Here is an 18,681-nt window from a genome sequence, read left to right as displayed (position 1 = left end):
GCATCCATTTGTTGAAACATCTCAATTGGTATTCTGTCAGTTCCTGGAGCCTTGTTTTTCACCAATGCCTTCAGTTCAGCTTGGACCTCTTCCTTCAGTACCATCAGTTCTTGGTCATATACTACCTCCTGAAATGATTGAACGGTGACCAATTCTTTTTGGTACAGTGACTCTTTGTATTCCTTCCATCTTCTTTTGATGCTTCCTGCCTCATTTAATATTTTCCCCATAGAATCCATCAATATTGCAACTTGAGATTTGAATTTTTTCTTCAGTTCTTTCAGCTTGAGAAATGCTGAGCATGTTCTTCCCTTTTGGTTTTGTATCTCCTGGTCTTTGCACATTTCATTATAATGCTTTACTTTGTCTTCTCTAGCCGCCCTTTGAAATCTTCTGTTCAGCTCCTGTACATAGACCAAGAGGCAGTCCTTCCAACAGAACAAGGGGATAAAGTCAAGAAAGGTATATGTCAGGGATGTATCATTTCACCATACTTATTCAATCTGTATGCTAAGTAAATAATCCAATAAACCGGGCTATATGAAGAAGAACACGGCATCGGGATTGGAGGAAGACTCATTAACAACCTACGATATGCAGATGACACAACTTTGCTTGCTGAAAGTGAAGAGGACTTGAAGCATTTATTGAAGATCAAAGACCACAGCCTTCAGTATGGATTACACCTCAACATAAAACAAAAATCCTCACAACTGGACCAATAAGTAACATCATGATAAACGGAGAAAAGATTGAAGTTGTCAAGGATTTCATTTTACCTAGATCCACAATCAACGCCCATGGAAGGAGCAGTCAAGAAATCAAAGCACATATTGCATTGGGCAAATCTACTGCAAAAGACCTCTTTAAAGTGTTGAAAAGCAAAGATGTCACTTTGAAGGCTGAGGTGCGCCTGACCCAATCCATGGTGTTTTCAATTGCCTCATATGCACGTGAAAGCTGGACAACAAATACAGAAGACCAAAGAAGAACTGATGCCTTTGAATTATGGTGTTGGTGAAGAATATTGAGTATATCATGGACAGCCAGAAGAATGAACAAATGTGTCTTGGAAGAAGTACAGCCAGAATGCTCCTTAGAAGGGAGTCTGCGAGACTTCGTCTCACATATTTTGGACATGTTATCAGGAGAGACGAGTCCTTGGAGAGGGACATCATGCTTGGTAAAGTAGAGGTTCAGTGAAAAAGAGGAAGATCCTCACTGAGATGGACTGACACAGTGGCTGCAACAATGGGCTCAAGCATAACAACGATTGTGAGAATGGTGCAGGACCGGGCAGTGTTTTGTTCTGTTGTAGATAGGCTCACTATGAGTTGGAATCAACTTGACGGCACCTAACAACTAACTACAACCTAATTCAAAAGTCCCTTCAGAAATGGAATACATGTCCAACTGCCTCCATGAACAACTGCCTCCTTTGCCATGAGACCAGAAGAACTGGATGGTGCACGGCTACCATGACTGAACATTTACGGCAAGGATTCTTTAGAAGAATCCTGATCAAAAGGGAGAAAATGAGGAATGGAATTTCAAATTCTCATGGAATCCAGACTTTCTGGAGTAATTGAGACCAGACGACCCCCCACACACACACACCGAGACTATTACCCTGTGGAAATCTTTAAACCTCAAACTGAAACCATCCTCTGAAGTCATCTTTGAACCAAATAACAGTTTAGCCTAATTAGAAAAGTATGTCTACATTAAGCATTATACTCCTTTAAAGAATTATATGTGATCAAACTGACCACAGCAACTTGAAAGGATAGATGAGAAGCTTGGGGTGGGGAGGGGGCAGTGAGTTTGTGTTAATGATGGTGAAATAATTTGGAAAAGGTTGTTGAGGAAGGTGGCACAACTTGAAGAATGTAGCCAATGTCATTGAATTGTACATGTAGAAATTGTTAAAGTGGTATATGTTTTGTTGTATATATTTTCACACCCCTCCAAAAAAATCCCCTTCAAAAACCTCTTCCTTGCAGTGTTTTACAAGACAGCCCCTCAGACCTCTGCTTGCCTTCGCCTCAACCCCACCACAGCTCTCTGGGATAGTCGGTTTACAAGTCTCTCTCTGTTATCTGAAGGCAAACTCCTCCAGCCGAGCCCAGAGCTTCCTTACTTATCTCTGGGTCCCCAGCATCAATCAGCATGGTGATCTCAGGTGTGAGTTATCTACCGAGTGTACCCATTTACCATTCTAGGGTGACCAGCCACCCCGCTTTGCCCAGGACTAAGGGTTCTCCCAGAAGTGTCATTGCAGTGCTAAAACCAAGACAGTTCCGGGAAAACTAACAGGAAAGAGACTCTCTGAGTGGGGAGGGGGCATCGATCAGCAGCTACCACAGAAGTAGAACTACTTGGCCCATTTAAGTTTGAGACAACTCCTGAGCAGGGAGAAAATATCTAGGCCTCACAGAAATCTGGCCAGACTGGGCAAGTCTGGGCTGGGGGAATGGAGGAGACAATATTGGGGCCCAATCTCCACAGTGCTACTAAAATCCTTTATTATTTCACAAGGACTCCCTCTCGTCTTGTTTCTCTGCAGGGCCTCCTGGGCACCCAGCTTATCATGAAACTTCCAGCTGCCCATGCAAGGCATATGCCCTTCGGAGCCTTGAATAGAGTCCATCCTAAGAAAAGCAATGGCCTGTCCAAGGTGCCCTCCTTCCTCCCCCACACTGCTCCCTCCCTCTGCTCAATATGATGGACAGCTGTGGGTTTTCCTGTTGAGTCCCTTCCTATTTTTTATGGTAAAGGCACCCGGTTTTCCTTTAGAAACCACCCCTTAGCCCCTCACACCTCAGTCCCACCTTCAGACTATCTGGATCAGGTAGGGCATACCCCACCCATGGTTCAGATAGAAGGTGACTGGGTGGGGACGGGGGGGACGGGACACATGACCTGGTTTCTAGCGCACTCTTACACTCTTTCCACATCATGACACGAGAACAAGGCAACTGAGTCAGACGCTGTTCATGATACAGGAAGCTCAGGGATGCAGCTGGCTTTAAGCAAAGCTGGATCCAAGGGCTCAAGCAAAATGATATTCTCTCTCTCTCCTTCTGTGGTTCCCTGTTCTCTACTTTCCTCTGCGTTGGTTTCCATCTCAGGCTAGCTTTCCCTAATTGATGACAAATATGTTCATACTCATGGAGTGTGGAATAAAGTTCTCTGAGCTGGGGATCGGGGGTGGGGGGGCCCTCCTCCAAAAAAAATCTTCAAAGGGAGCAATAAACAGCAGAGGCAGGATTCAAACCGAGAACATCCAACACCATAGTCGACCCTCACCAGTATAGGTTACGCACGTAACCTAACTACGGAAAAGAGCGCCTAGGACAACTGAGTGTTAAATTACTGTATGATCTCTCACAGCTGGCCATGGAAACGGATGGCGCTAAAACCGAAACCCAACCCGCTGCCGTCGAGTCCATTTTAACTCACTGAGACCCCACAGGACAGAGCAGAATCGCCCGTAGGATTTCCAAAGAGTGGTTGGTGGATTCTAACTGCTGACCGTTTGGTTAGCAGCCGAGCTCTTAACCACTGCGCTAATTGGCGCCCCACCTCAAGCGGTGCACTTGTCGCCCCGGACACTGCGCCCTACCTGCCCCCCCCCCCAAGTTAGGCCTCTGGTTGTGTACCTCCTTTGAGGACACGTTGAATAAAAGTCAATCAAAATGATGACAAAACACATGATTCTGCTAAAACTGACTGAGCTAGGGACTGTGCCGGCTGCTTTCGTCTTTATTCCTCAGAAGACCGTGGAAGGAGCGTACTATTTTCACCGTTTCATAGATGCAGAAACTAAAGGTCCAAGTCCAAGGACTCCACCGGCCCTGAGTGAGGAGCCTCCACGTAGGAAATGAGAACCCCGGTTTACTGACAGTTCCTCAACCTTGGATATGGACGTGCTGGTGCTCAGACTACACCCCTTCCCCGTGCACTGCACCCCTCACTTGGCGCTGCTCAAGGAACACTGAGCCTTCACTTCTCAGTGCCTTTACCTCACCATTCAGCTGGGCTTTCACAGATGAAAGCAAGCATGTCAGAATAGATGGCCCCAGCGATGTGGACATTTGTGAAGATCTGTCGGCCTCAAGTTCCAGGAACTCTTACAGTTAAGGGAAATGATTAATAACACTGGAAGCAGACCTTGTGTTTGTATGTGCTTATGTATTATGTATGTATTTAAAGCGCGTGCATGTACACGGTAAAAGAAATTTTCAAAATAGTACAAAAGGATTTTTTGTTTTTAGTTGCCATTAATTCCGACTCCTGGCGACCCCGTGTGTGCAGAGTAGAACTGCTCTGTAGAGTTTTCCAGGCTGTGACCTTTTGGAAGCAGATCGCCAGGCCTGTCTTTTGAGGCTCCGCCGAGTGAGTTCAACAGTCAGCCTTACAGTTAGTAGTTACGTGCTTCACTGTGCCCCCCAGGGACAGTCCCCTTCCCGCCCTGGCCCCCAGGTTTCTCCCTAAAGGCATGCATTGTTACTGAATCTTGGGTCCCCTTTTATAGTTAGTCTGTCTAGACCCAAGCATGTATGTGTGTGTGTCTGAACTAGTATTTTTTCTTTCTTTTTCTTTTTTTTCATGAATTAGAGCCCACTGCATACACAACTCAGTATCTTATTTAGTTTATTTAACAACAAATCATGAGGAAACTTCCATGTGGAGACATAGCTGTTGCTGTTGTTAGCTGCCATTGAGGCGGTCCCCAGCTCATGGCGACTCTATGCACAAGGAAACACTGCCCAGTCCTGGACCATCCCCGTGATCGGTTGTGGATCAGACCATTGTGATCCATAGGGTTTTCATTCACTGATTTTTGGAAGTAGATCTCCAGGCCTTTCTTCCTAGTTCGTCTTTGTGGACTAGCGTTGCTTAGTCAGCAAGTCTGCATCAGCATGGCCCTTGAGGCCTATTATGATGGGTTCAACTTTGCTGTCCAACTTTCTGCCCTGGAGTCTCCCAGTGTTAAAGAAAAAGGTCTGCATGACTTGTGTATGGACTAGGCCTCGTCCAACAACAGCATTTCACGTTTATTTGTGGGTGAGATGTGATGGGGTGACATATAGCAACAAAATGAACTGTGTGATTTGTGTAAGTCTTTGAACTTATTTTGACAGAGTGTTTTCACCTTACTTTGTCAAACTGCAGACATGTTGTTCTTATGAAATTCCACAGATGTGTTTATGTGAAACTTGTTTTTAAACATGTCCTTTTTGAGAAAAGTATTTTTTAAAAAGGGAAACAAAACATGTTTATATATGAAAAGTGAGTACTGTAAACAAGTTGTCTGTGTTTGCGAGAAAGCCTATGGAGGCAGGATAAGATCTGTGCTAATGCTCCTGACTGCTGTAAACTCCCTCCTTCCCCAGTAAAGGTTTTAGCCTGAAAGCCCAGCCGGTGGAACCCTCACTGCATGGCAATCAAGAACACTGAAAGAGACCCACAGACCAGAAGGTGATGCCAGCCTTTGTGCAAACCAGAGAAGAAAATCTTGCCAGCAGAGGTCACTGACGTACCAGGTGGGAGTCAGCAGCAGGCAAGCAGAGAGACCTATCACAATAAAGCCATGGCTGCCCCTCTCCCGGCATCCTCTCCATTAACGTGCTTCTTGCTTAGCTTATTGAAGAAAATAAAGGTAAATGTTGCACTAACCAAGTGTATGCATACCATCAGCCATTCCTCTCAGTAGTACCTACCCCTCGATATCCCAAACCTACAGGGTTTTAGTTTAACGTTAATACTCAGAGTAAAACAGGCAATAACTGAGACACAGAACGGCAGTTTCTACGGCCTTTTCCCATTTGACCCCACCGACCTGGGACTGTACCTTAACAAATTCATCTCACTCCATGGGATTACTGGGAGCAAACCCCACCCCCACCCCCACACACATACAAAATGGGCTGAGACCCCCTACAGAGTAGAGATGGTACAGTGGTATGGCATGGAGTGGTGCAGCCCAGTGGAGGAGGTGAAAAGAGAAAGTACCTGTGGACAGCCTGCATGGAATAAGAAGCACATATGAGCCACCTGTGGGCCGGGAGTGAGATATGATGGTAAAAACAAGTTGCTGTCGAGTCAACTGCAACTCATGGTGACCCCATGGGTGTCAGAGTAGAGCTGTGCTCCTTAGGGTTTTCAATGGCTGATTTTTCAGACGTAGATTGCCAGGTCTTTCTTCCAAGGCATTTCTGGGTAGACTCGAACCAACAAACTTTTGGTTGGCAGCCAAGAACTTTAACCATTTGCATCGCCCAGGGACTCCAGCCATGATAGTAGCTGAGTACAGTGGACCAACTTTCCAGCTCTCTCAAGTGGCCACCAATAGAGCAAAAAGATGCCACTGGGGTGGTCCATTCATGGAGGGTGAAGGGGGAGAAACCATGCGTTTGTAGGACGGGAATAGTAGAGCACCGCAACACCATTGAATTACCACCTGACAACACCCACTTCATATACTGCCTAGAGCCAAGATGCTGCCAGCCTCAGGGACCATGTGAGAATACTAACTACAGGAGCCATTAGGAGGTGTGGCCTGACCTCCACCAAGGCAGCCAGGTAATTGCACCCCACAGCCACTGGGCAATGGATGTACGATGATCCTATGATACCAGAAGGATATACAAGTCACAGTGGCAGCAAGAAATCCCGTGAGAAGGGGAGGAAGCTGTCCATTTGTCTAGCAAGAGCTCTGAAAAAGACGCGTGTGACCCAGGATTAAGCCAATCAATACTTTGTATTTCCATAGTCACAGTGATTGGCTCAACAATGTGCATGTGACCCACTCAGAGCCAATGAGACTTAATAACTCATTACTGGGAATGCTGTAAAAGAGAAGGTATGTTTCTCTCTTGACTGGACTCGGAGCTGAAGAGATACAGAAACCAGAGGTGCCACCTCCATCTTGCCACCAGAAGAGAAAACCTAGAGCTGAGGGGGGCTACCTTGAGGCTCCTGAGATAATGATTAACCCAGCGGAAGCACCTAAAGGTGGAGGGAAATTGAGTTCTGATGACGTTGTTTGAATCCAGCCATCCCTGAAGTTACTTCTACTCCTGAATTTTCAGTGACATAAGCCAATGAACTCCTCTTTCTCTGATAAAAACTGCTCTCCTGTACCTACTGGGGTGAGCGTTGAGGTGGCAGCTCTCTGGGCCAGTTCTGATGTCTGCTGCCCTTAGGATTCCTTGTATTGAGACTGATCTGAGATAAAACCCATTAGCCAAGACAGCTGCTCAGGCTCAAAAAGGTCACCCAGTGCTTGTTCCCTTACAAACATCCAGGCCATTCTGACTCTCTGGGACTACTGCTGGACCCATGATGGGAGCCAACAACTTTAATGCATAAATCTGAACTCTAAGATCAATAGGGATAACAATACTTCTATTGCATATCAGCTACAGAAAGCAACACACACTTAGCAGCATCTCGTTGAAACTGAAGTTGAAACTTCAAATTAAGATTTAGAAAAACTTAGTAGGGCCCTGGTAGTGAAGTGGTTAAGAGCTCAGCTGCTAACCAAAAAAAGTCGGCAGTTCCAGTTCGAACCCACCAGCTGCTCCTTGGAAACCCTATGGAGGCAGTTCTACTCTGTCCTACAGGGTTGCTGTGAGTTGGAAATAACTCAATGGCAATGAGCTTTTTTTTTTTTTTTTAGCAGGAGAGGTAGTAACTGAATGGTTCCCATTACTACCCATTTAAGATGTTTAAAGTATCATTGATATTCCCTTTATTCCTTTCTTTTAGTGATGGTAAAAAATTTGAGGGTCATTTTTTTCCGTTTGTTCTTTTTTGCTTCTTTATTGAAATAAAATATACCCACAGTAAAGCGAGCAAATCTTACGTGTACAGCCTGATGGATTTAACATGTAAAACAAGTTATCCGGCCTTGCTAGGTCTCAGCGTCCTCATTTGTCAAGTGAGTGTTGGTGGGACAGCGTTTCTTAAAAGAGACATTCACTATCCTCTCAGAGACTCTTTCAGAGACTCTTTCAAGTCATTGACACCCATTCTGCAAGTTCTGATGCACATTTGCATGCAATGGCACCCACATCATAATTGCAGTATGTCTTTCCTCGCACATCTGACACAGTGGCCTTGGCATAGTTGGCACTGGAAAAATCTTTGCTGGGCTGAATTCCCCCAAGGGCTGCTTCTGACACTGTCTCTGGAAAAACCTGGCTTTGGGAGCAGGAGGCTGTTAAGCTCACAGCCCATGACCCACAGCACTTTCATGTCACCACAGTGCACACAGCTGAGAGGAGCTGGGGGATCCCATCTCCACCCCACTGGGAAATGAGGGAGTGTCATGGACTGAATTGTGTCCCCAAAACAATATGTGTATCAGTTTGGCTGGGCCATGATTCCCAGCACTGTGTGATTGTCCACCACTTCGTCAGCTGATGTGGTTGTCCTCTGTGTTGTAAATCCTGCCTCTATGATGTTAATGAGGTGGCATAGGCAGCAGTTATGTGAATGAGGCAGGACTCAATCTACAAGATTGGATTGCGTCTTTAGCCAATTTATTTTGGTATATAAAAGAGAGAAGCGAGCAGAGAGACACTCAGACCTCATACCAACAAGAAAGCAGTGCTGGGAGCAGAGGGCATGCTTTGGATCCAGGGTTCCTGCAAGGAGAAGTTTCTAGTCCAGGGAAAGATTGATGAGAAGGACCGTACTCCAGAGCCTACAGAGAGAGAAAGCCTTCTCCTCGAGCTGACACCCTAAATTTAAACTTCTAGCCTACTTTACCCTGAGGAAATAAATTTCTCTTTGTTAAAGCCATCCACCTGTGGTATTTCTGTTATAGCAACACTAGATAACTAAGACAGGGAACGTAAAAATATTTATTCGATGGATGGATGGATGGATGGATCTCAGTTCCAAATCCTCCAGGGAGAGGAAAAGCACTAAACAAAGGAGAAAACCAACAAAATAGAAAATCTCAACAGGCCTGTAACAATTGGAGACATTGAAACAGTACTAAAAAAAAACTCTCAACGAACAAAGTCCTGGACCAGATGACTTCACTGGGGAATTCTACCAAGCATTTAAAAAAGAATTGACACCAATCTTTCTTAAACGCCTCCAAAAAAATAGAAGAGGAGGAGACACTACCTAACTCATTTGGCGAGGCCAGAGTACGCTGATACCAAAGCCAGACAAAGACACCACAAGAAAATAAAAGTAGAGACCAATATCCCCTATGAATATAGATGCAAAAATCCTCAACAAAATTCTATCAAACTGAATCTAACACCATATTAAAAGGATTATACACCACGAACAAGTGAGATGTATCCCAGTAATGCAAGGGTAGTTCAACACAAGAAAATCAATCAATGTAATAAAACCAAAAGTTAAACCCACTGCCATTGAGTCGATTCCAACTCATAGTGACTCTGTATCAATGTAGTAGACCACATTAATAGAACAAAGAAAAAGAACCACATGATCATCTCAACTGATGCAGAAAAGGCATTTGACAAAATCCAACACCTTTTCATGTTAAAAACACTCAATAAACTAGGAAGAGAAGGGAAATTCTTTAATATGTTAAAGGGCATTTATGTAAAACCCACGGCTAACATCATACTCAATGGAGAAAGACTGAAAGCTTTCCCTCTTAAGATCAGGAATAAGACAAGGATACCTGCTCTCACCACTGCTGTTGAACACTGTACTGGAAGTTCTAGCCAGAGCAATTAGGCAAGGAAAAAAAAAAAGGTACCCAAATCAGAAAAGAAGAAGTAAAACTATCTTTATTCACAGACGGCATAATCCTATATATAGAAAATCCTAAATAATTCAGTAAGAAATCTAGTAGAGTGAACAAATGAATTCAGGAAAGTTGCAAGGCATAAGATCAACACACAAAAACCTGCTGGGTTTCTATACACCAGCAATGAGCAATCTGAAAAGGAAATCAAAAGAAAATAATTCCATTTGCAATAATATCTACAAGAATAAAATACCAAAAAATAAATTTAACCAAAGAAGTGAAGGGTGTATACACTGAAAACTATAAAAACATTGCTGAAAGAAATGAAAGAAGACCTAAATAAATGGAAAGACATCTTGCATTCTTGGATTTAAAGACTTAACATTGTTAAGATGTCAGTACTACTCAAAGCTATATATAGATCCAATGCAATCCCTATCAAAATTTCAACAGCCTTTTTTGCAGAAATGGAAAAGCTGATCCTCACATTTATGTGGAATTGCAAGAGACCCTGAATAGCCAAAGCAATCCTGAAAAAGAACAAAGTATGAGGACCCATACTTTCCAATTTCAAAACAGTCTATAAAGTTACAGTAATCAAAACAGTCAGGTACTGGTATAAAGATAGACATACAGACCAATGAAATAGAATTGAATGTCCAGAAATAAACCTGTATCTACGGTCAGTTGATTTTCGACAAGAGTGCCAAGTCCATTCAGCGGGGGAAAAGAACAGTCTCTTTAATAAATGGTGCTAGAAAAACTGAATCTCCACATGTTAATGAATAAAGTTGGATCCATACCTCACACAATATATGAAAATTAACTCAAAATGGATCAATGACCTAAATATAAAAATTAAAACCATAAAACTCCTAGAACAATACATAGGCATAAACCTAGGGGACTTAGTTTTTGAAAATGGATTCTTAGATATGACACCAAAAACATGAGCAACAAAAGACAAAACAGATAAACCAGACTTCATCAAAATTAAAAACTTCCATGCAGCAAAGGAAATGAAGTTATGACACATGCAACAACACGGATGAACCTTGAAAACATTATGCTGAGTGAAATAAGTCAGATAGAAATGGACAGATATTGTATAATCCCATGTATATGAAATATCTAGAATAGGCAAATGCATAGAAACGAAATTTTATTATTGGTTACCAGTCACTGGGGAGAGGGGGGAAAATAGATAATTATTGCTTAAGGAGTCCTCATTTTTTGTTTAGGGTGATGGAAAACATTTGGAAATAGATAGTAGTGATAATTGTACAACATGATGAATGTAATTAATGCCACTAAATCGTACACTTAAAAATGGTTAAAATAGCAAGTGTTTTGTTATATATATTTATTAAAAGCCCATTGCCATCTAGTTGATTCCAACTTATAGGGACCCTATAGGGCACGGTAGAACTGCCTCATAGGGTTTCCTCGAGTTGCAATATTGGATTCTATGGACAAAATATTGAACGATGCAGGAAGCTTCAAAAGATGGAAAGAATACACAGAGTCACTGTACCAAAAAGAATTTGTCAACGTTCAACCATTTCAGGAGGTAGCATACAATCAAGAACTGATGGTACTGAAGGAAGAAGTCCAAGCCACACTGAAGGCATTGGTGAAAAACAAGGCTCCAGGAATTGACGGAATACCAATTGAGATGTTTCAACGAATGGATGCAGTGCTGGAGGTGCTCACTCCTCTATGCCAAGAAATTTGGAAGACAGCTACCTGGCCAACTGACTAGAGGAGATCCATATTTATGCCTATTCCAAAGAAAGGTTATCTAACAGAATGCAGAAATTATCGAACAATATCATTAATATCACACATAAGTAAAATTTTGCTGAAGGTCATTCAAAAGTGGTTGCAGCAGTACATCGACAAGGATTCAAGCTGGATTCAAAAGAGGACGTGGAACGAGGGATATCATTGCTGATGTCAGATGTATCCTGGCTGAAAGCAGAGACTACCAGAGAGATGTTTACCTATGTTTTATTGACTATGCAAAGGCATTGGACTGTGTGGATGATAACAAATTATGGATAACATTGCGAAGACTGGGAATTCCAGAACACTTAATTGTGCTCATGAGGAACCTGTACATAGACCAAGAGGCAGTCATTCAGACAGAACAAGGGGATACTGTAACACAACCTTGCTTGTTGAAAGTGAAGAGGACCTGAAGCACTTACTGATGAAGATCAAAGATCACAGCCTTCAGTATGGATTACACCTCAACATAAAGAAAACAAAAATCCTCACAACTGGACCAATAAGTAACACCATGATAAACGGAGAAAAGATTGAAGCTGTCAAGGATTTCATTTTTACTTGGATCCACAATCAACACCCATGGAAGCAGCAGTCAAGAAATCAAAGGACATATTGCATTGGGCAAATCTGCTGCAAAAAACCTCTTTAAAGTGTTAAAAAGCAAAGACGTCACCTTAAGGACTAAGGTGCACCTGGCCCAAGCCATGGTGTTTTCAATCACCTCATATGCACGTGAAAGCTGGGCAACGAATAAGGAGAACTGAAGAAGAATTGACGCCTTTGAATTACGGTGTTGGCTAAGACTACTGAATATACCGTGGACAGCCAGAAGAATGAACAAATCTGTCTTGGAAGAAGTACAGGCAGAATGCTCCTTAGAAGCAAGGATGGCGAGACTTCATCTCACATACTTTGGACATGTTATCAGGAGGGATCAGTCCCTGGAGAAGGACATCACGCTTGGTAAAGTAGAGGGTCAGCGAAAAAGAGGAAGACCTTTAACAAGATGGATTAACACAGTGGCTGCAACAATGGGCTCAAGCATATCGACGACTATGAGGATGGCACAAGACCTGCCAGTGTTTCGTTATGCTGTGCATAGCATCACTATGGGTCAGAACCGACTTGATGGCACCTAACAACAACAACAACAGATCTTTATGGAAGCAGACTGCCATATCTTTCTCCCTCGGAGCAGCTGGTGGGTTGGAACCACTGCTCTTTTTGTTAGCAGCTGAACACTTAACCACCGAGCCACAAGGACTCCTTATATATATTTTACCACAATAAAATTTAAAAAAAAAGAAGAAGAAGAAGGAGACAGCAGATTCTGAGGTAAGCAGGCTCTTGTTCTGACAGGAAAGGAAATTGTCTGATCATCCACCCTGTGGTTTATTATTAAAATCAATTTCCGGTTCCTCCTTAGCATAACTACACAAGCTCCTCAGAAAGCCTCTGGAGGCCAGCGTCTCACTTTGAGCTGTAACAAAGCCACAGTGTTTGTAAATTGTTTGCTTCATGCCTAATAATGCTGGATCAGCTGGGTAAGAGATATGTCTATCAGTTAGGATGCTTTCGGCTGCAGTCAACAAGAAATCCAACTTAAAAGAAGTCCCAAAGTAGGCAATGCTGAAGTTCAAGTGTGTCAACAAGGGCCCAGACCTTTATTCACATCTGTGACTTCCGTCCATAGTGTCTACCCTCATGATCAGATGGTAGACAAAGGTACTCCTAGCATCAGGCCTTCACACAAGTCCCAAAGCAAGAAGAAAGGGGAGTAGGGCAGGGCTTTCTTCCTTCCTCAAAGGCCCTCAACAGGCCACAGTTTAGACTAATTCTTAGCAAAGAGGAAGGGATGGCCACGTCAAGGGTTGTCCCTTGGAATTGGGCTCATGGCTGCCCAATAGTTATTCAAAATCAGGATTCTGTGAACACAGAAGGAGATACGAATTATTGGTGAGCCACCGTGTCTGCCACAACACAGCACTTCAGCAGTCGTTGGCGATCATCCAGGCCAATCCAACTTCAACTAAATAATTTTTTAACTTTAAATAATCCATTTCTACAGTAAAACTGGATTACAGCCACTGCCCAGACAACTAAGGACTCTATAAAAATCTCTGGTGGCTTCTGGAGGCCCTCGGTGACAATGAAGGCCTTCTTGCTCTGTTTACCACAGATTCTCTCCAGCAAGTGCAGAGACTCGATAAGTGTGCTCAGCCTCTTCCTGAGTAAAGGTCATGGCTGTGGGAGAAAGCAGCTCATTGTGTGATCTTGAGGAACAGTCATCATTTGTTCCTGTTCAGTGAAACTCGCCATCCGGGAACAGAACCGAATCCCTTTCCACTTCCCGTGCTAGCTCCACCTCGAGAGCTCACCCACATGAACCTGGATAAGTGATGCTCTGAGGGACAAGCGTAGGCGTGGGCAATGACTGTGGAAGGGGAAAAGGGCAATGGGTGATTTCTCAGGAAGTACCCCAACTGTCACCTAAGCGGCTCATGTACTAACAATTGGCCCTTTATTACCACCCTTTTTCCGCAGTTACGGAGGCAGGGCCAAAGCTACCTTGCATGCAGGAAGTGGGTGAATGTGTGTGTGTGTGTGTGTGTGAGAGAGAGAAATAGAGAGATAGATCAGGGGTCAGTTTATGTTTGTGAGTGGGAAGGAAGTAGGCAGCACTAGAGGGCCAGAGAGTGAGTTGTACCTGTTGTGACTAGCACATCCCCAGGGATCACCCTGGGTCTACAGGGCAGAAAGAAAAGACTTACCTCTCCTTTTCCTCCTTCCCAGGGTAGGGAGGAGCCCATGGGACTAAAAGGGTGAAAGAACAGGTGTGTGTTGGATCATTATCATTGTCACATGTTCTCTTGCCATTTTTTTCACCTTCTTCCTTGTTCTGCTTCTGCTCCCATACTTTCTCCTTGTCTCCTTGTTTCCTTATATGGCTGAAGTATTTAGCTCCCACTTCTGCCAAGGCCAAGGGTATATATACCACTTAAAAAAAAAAAAAAAAAAGTCATACCCGTTGCCATCGAATCGATTCTGACTCATAGCAACCCTATAGAACAGAGTAGAGCTGTCTCATTGGGTTTCCAAGGAGCAGTTGGTAGATTTTAACTGCTGTTCTTAACCATTGCACCATACCAGTAGGCACCCAAAATTATTTCAGGGAGTGCACAGACAGAAATTTTGTAGTTAAATAGATATGCATTTATTTTAATTTTCATTAAAAAAAGCTCAGATTGTATGGTGGCCATGAGAATGCCATTGATTCTTGAGCTCTACCTCCAGGGGAAGGATGTTGAACTCCTTCTAGAGGCTGGAGGAAAAAAGACTCAGATTGAAGTGATTTGAATGGCATCATGGTGATTTCAAGATTGAAAATTATGTCTTCTAGCTCCTAATCCAATGCTTTTTTCTTCATACCACATTCCTGTTAAATACATTAATCTCATCTGGTGCACTTTCTGTTTTTACAAGAACAAAAATCTTCTTGTAAATTACTCAATGGAAATGGCTGCTTTCTAGAGGATAATATAGGGAGCCAGTAATTTCACAATTTTAACCCAATTTCTAATACCACTTTTATCTAAGATTCTTAACCAATCTCTAAATATCTATTTCCTCATTCAGGAAATTATATCACTGATGTTTCAACAGGTTTCTAGTTAAGGACGTCAAAGGTAATGCGTTTCTATAGCCTGGTTTCCAAGAAAGTTTAATTGAAATTAAATCCCAATGCCCCAGATAAAAATCTACATCATACGTAAGACTACAGAGCTCATGTTTCTGTGCCAGTCTTTTTTGTAAACTTCTGCATTTCTCATTGTAGACTCAACATAACTGAGACATCTAGTGTCCAGTCCTAAGAAAAACAAACATCCACTGATTCTAGGTTTAAATAATTCACACATTCCTTTTACGGTACCTCTGAGTAAAACCATGAATTCTTCTCCCTCCCCCAATTCTGGAAACCCTCTTCATGGTGCTTTCCGGGTTTAACCCTTTCCCAGATGAAAAAGTGTTTCATTTCAGAGAATCTCATGACATGTTTTCCACGCTTACTCTTCTTGTTATTGTAAGAGTGTTGTCATTCACATGGATAAAATGCATCCACTGAGCCCCACTCCACCCTCCTCCAACTTTTTAAAGCAGCTGTTCCAGAAGCAGAATGCCTCTCTTCTTCAATGGGGTTTGTGTCTAGTGTAACACTTTGTTTTCTGGATTTCCAGTCACTAGTATATATATGGGACCTCTGGTGGTGCAGTGGTTGAGAGCTTGGCTGCTAACCAAAAGGTTGACAGTTCAATTCCACCAGCTGCTCCCTGGAAGCCCTTTGGGGCAGTTCTACTCTGCCCTATAGGGTAAACTCAAGGTATTTAAATTATTTTATATGTACATGTTGTTGTTAGTTGCGATGGAGTTGGCTTCAATTCATGGCGACCTTATGTACAACAGAATAAAACATTGCCCAGTCCTACGCCATCTTCATGATTCTTGGTATGTTGAAGTCCATTGTCACAGCTATTGCGTCAGTCCATCTCAGTGAGGTTTCCCTTGTTTCTGCCGACTCTCTGCTTTACCAAACATGATGTCCTTTTTTATCGATTAGGCTTTCCTAATGACATGTTCAAAGTAAGCAAGATGAAGTCTGGCTATCTAGCTAGTCACCTTACCAGCAATTGAGTTTTTAATATCCAATGTAGGCCTTGGCACATGGAAAAAAATATACACAATAACTTGTGCGTGAATCAGTATTCAATTCGTGCAAGTCTAAGTTAAAAAAAAATTAAACTTTTAAAGTCAACCTAAACATATGGTTATTTTATTCATAAGTATTTATGTTTAGCGGACGCTTTGAGTGGTACAAATGGTTAACAAGCTCAGCTGCTAACCAAAAGGTTGGAGGCTCGAGTCCACCCAGCGTGCCTCAGATGAAAGGTCTGGCCATCTACTTTGAAAAATCAGCCATTGAAATGCCTGTGGAACATAGTTCTACTCTGAAACACACGGTGTCGTCATGAACCACAGTCTACTTGGCGACAGCTGGTTGGTTGGTTGGTTGGTTAGGCCCAGGTTCAATGGCAACTGTACTGGTTTTGTATATTTTTAAAAGTATGTTACATACAAAAATAAGAACAATGATTTTCTCTCGTTCTTGAGCTAATGTTCAATTAACTTATAAGTTTAAAAGATTGTATTTCCCTAAACCAATAACTTTTTATATAAACTTACTCAACTAAATTCCCTTAAACACTTTAAATGACATTTAAAAATTTAATGTCGACAAAAAAAGACAACCCAATCAAAAAATAGGCAAAGGACTTGAATAGACAGCTCACCAAAGAGCACATTCAAATAGCCAGTAAGCACATGAAAAGATGCTCAACATCATTAACCATTGTTGTTTGTTAGGTGCCATTGAATGGGCTCTGACTCACAGCGACCCTAGATAGAACAGAAGGAAACATTGCCTAGCCCTGCGCCAGCCTCACAATCGTTGCTGTGTTTGAGCTCGCTGTTGCAGCCACTGTGTCAGTGCATCTTGTTGAGGGTCTTCCTTCTTTTCTTTTTTGCTGACCTTCTACTTTACCAAGCCTGATGTCCTTCTCCAGGGATTTGTCCCTCCTGATAAAATGTCCAAAGTAAGTGAGACAAAGTCTCACCATCCTTGCTTCTAAGGAGCATTCTGGCTGTACTTCCTCCAAGACAGATTTGTTCATTCTTCTAGCAGTCCATGCTATATTCTTTAGCCATTGCACAAAAAAAAAAAAAAAAAAAAAACCAAACCGAAGCCCATTGCCATCAAGTTGATTCTGACTCATAGCAACCCTATTTATCATTAGCCATTAGTGAGATGAAAACCAAAATCACAATGAGATATCACCTCTCCCTCACTAGAAAGGCAACCATCCAAAAAAAAAAAACAGAAAACGTGTCGGCAAGGTTGTGTAGAAACTGGAGGCCTCTTCCACCACTGATAGGAATGTAAAATGGCACAGCCATTGTGGAAAACAGTTTGACGGTTCCTCAAAAAGTTGAACATAGAATCCCAATCCCAGAATTGACCCAGAAATCCCAGTTGACTCAGAAATCCCAATCCCGGGTATATACCTGGAAGATGCGAAGGCCGGAACACAAATAGAAACCCGTAGGCCAGTGTTCGCTGCAGCACTTTGCGCAATAGCTAAAAGGTGGAAACAACTGAAATGTCCATCACCAAATGAACGGATAAACAAAATGTGATATTTGTTTATGTACAGGGATGTGTGTATCTATATTAAAAAACAAACAAAACCCATTGCCATCGAGTCGATTCCAACTCATAGTGACCCTGTAGGACAGAGTAGAACTGCCCCATAGAGTTTTCAAGGAGCAGCAGGTGGATTCAAACTGCCGACCTTTTGGTTAGCAGCCTGAGCTCTTATCCACTGTGCCACCAGGGCTCCACATATATATAATGGAATATTATTATGCAGCCGTAAAGAGAAATGAAGTTCTGATGCCTGCCACAACCTAGATGAACTTGAAAACATCATGCTGAGTGAAATAAGTGAGCTGCAAAAGGACAAATGCTGTATAATCTCACTGATATGAAATAAGCAAATATACAGAAACCAAAGATTATTAAGGTTACCAGGAGTGGGAGAGAGGAGGAAAGGGGAGTTTGCGTTTGGGGGGCATTGAGTTTATGTTAACGGTGATGGAATATTCTGGAGAAGGATAGAGATAACAGTGGAGCAACATGAGCAATACAATCAATGTCACTGAATTGTAAATGTGGAAGTTGTGCTGGTGAATGCTTTAGTGTGTATATTTTCACCTCAATAAAAAAATTAAATCAATAAAAATGGAATGTCAGATATTCTCAAGCATTTCAATTGCCTCACACAACAGGTTTATAAATTTAACAAACAAAATCTTACCAAACTCATTAAAAACTCTTATAGATATGTTACATAAAACCAATAAATGCAGTAATTCAAGTTCACATAACATTCCAACTCTGTTTACAAATTTAGTTGAATTACCTCAGTAGATTCAATTAAAATCTCCTCATTTTTCCAATCAAATAGCAAACACAGATTATTATAATTATAAAACTCATTTTTAACTCTAGTTTTTTTTTTTTTTTT

The 18,681-nt window shown here is 42.3% G+C and overlaps 1 protein-coding gene across 1 annotated transcript in view; it reads left to right on the top strand.

Moving 5' to 3' along the window:
* The window catches only part of ZBTB38 (zinc finger and BTB domain containing 38), an 85,836-nt gene extending 79,928 nt beyond the window's left edge, over positions 1-5,908 (top strand). Inside the window, exon 3 of the mRNA XM_023739349.1 lies at positions 5,400-5,908. The gene's annotated coding sequence lies outside the window, so the exon portion shown is untranslated. The remainder of the gene's footprint in view (positions 1-5,399) is intronic.
* The last annotated feature ends 12,773 nt before the right edge of the window (positions 5,909-18,681 follow it).

Source organism: Trichechus manatus, unplaced genomic scaffold, assembly GCF_000243295.1.
Source record: "Trichechus manatus latirostris isolate Lorelei unplaced genomic scaffold, TriManLat1.0 scaffold00132, whole genome shotgun sequence".
In the NCBI taxonomy this organism is placed as follows: domain Eukaryota; kingdom Metazoa; phylum Chordata; class Mammalia; order Sirenia; family Trichechidae; genus Trichechus; species Trichechus manatus.
Note: the sequence above shows the minus strand (reverse complement) of the source record. Positions and strands in the feature narration are given on the sequence as shown.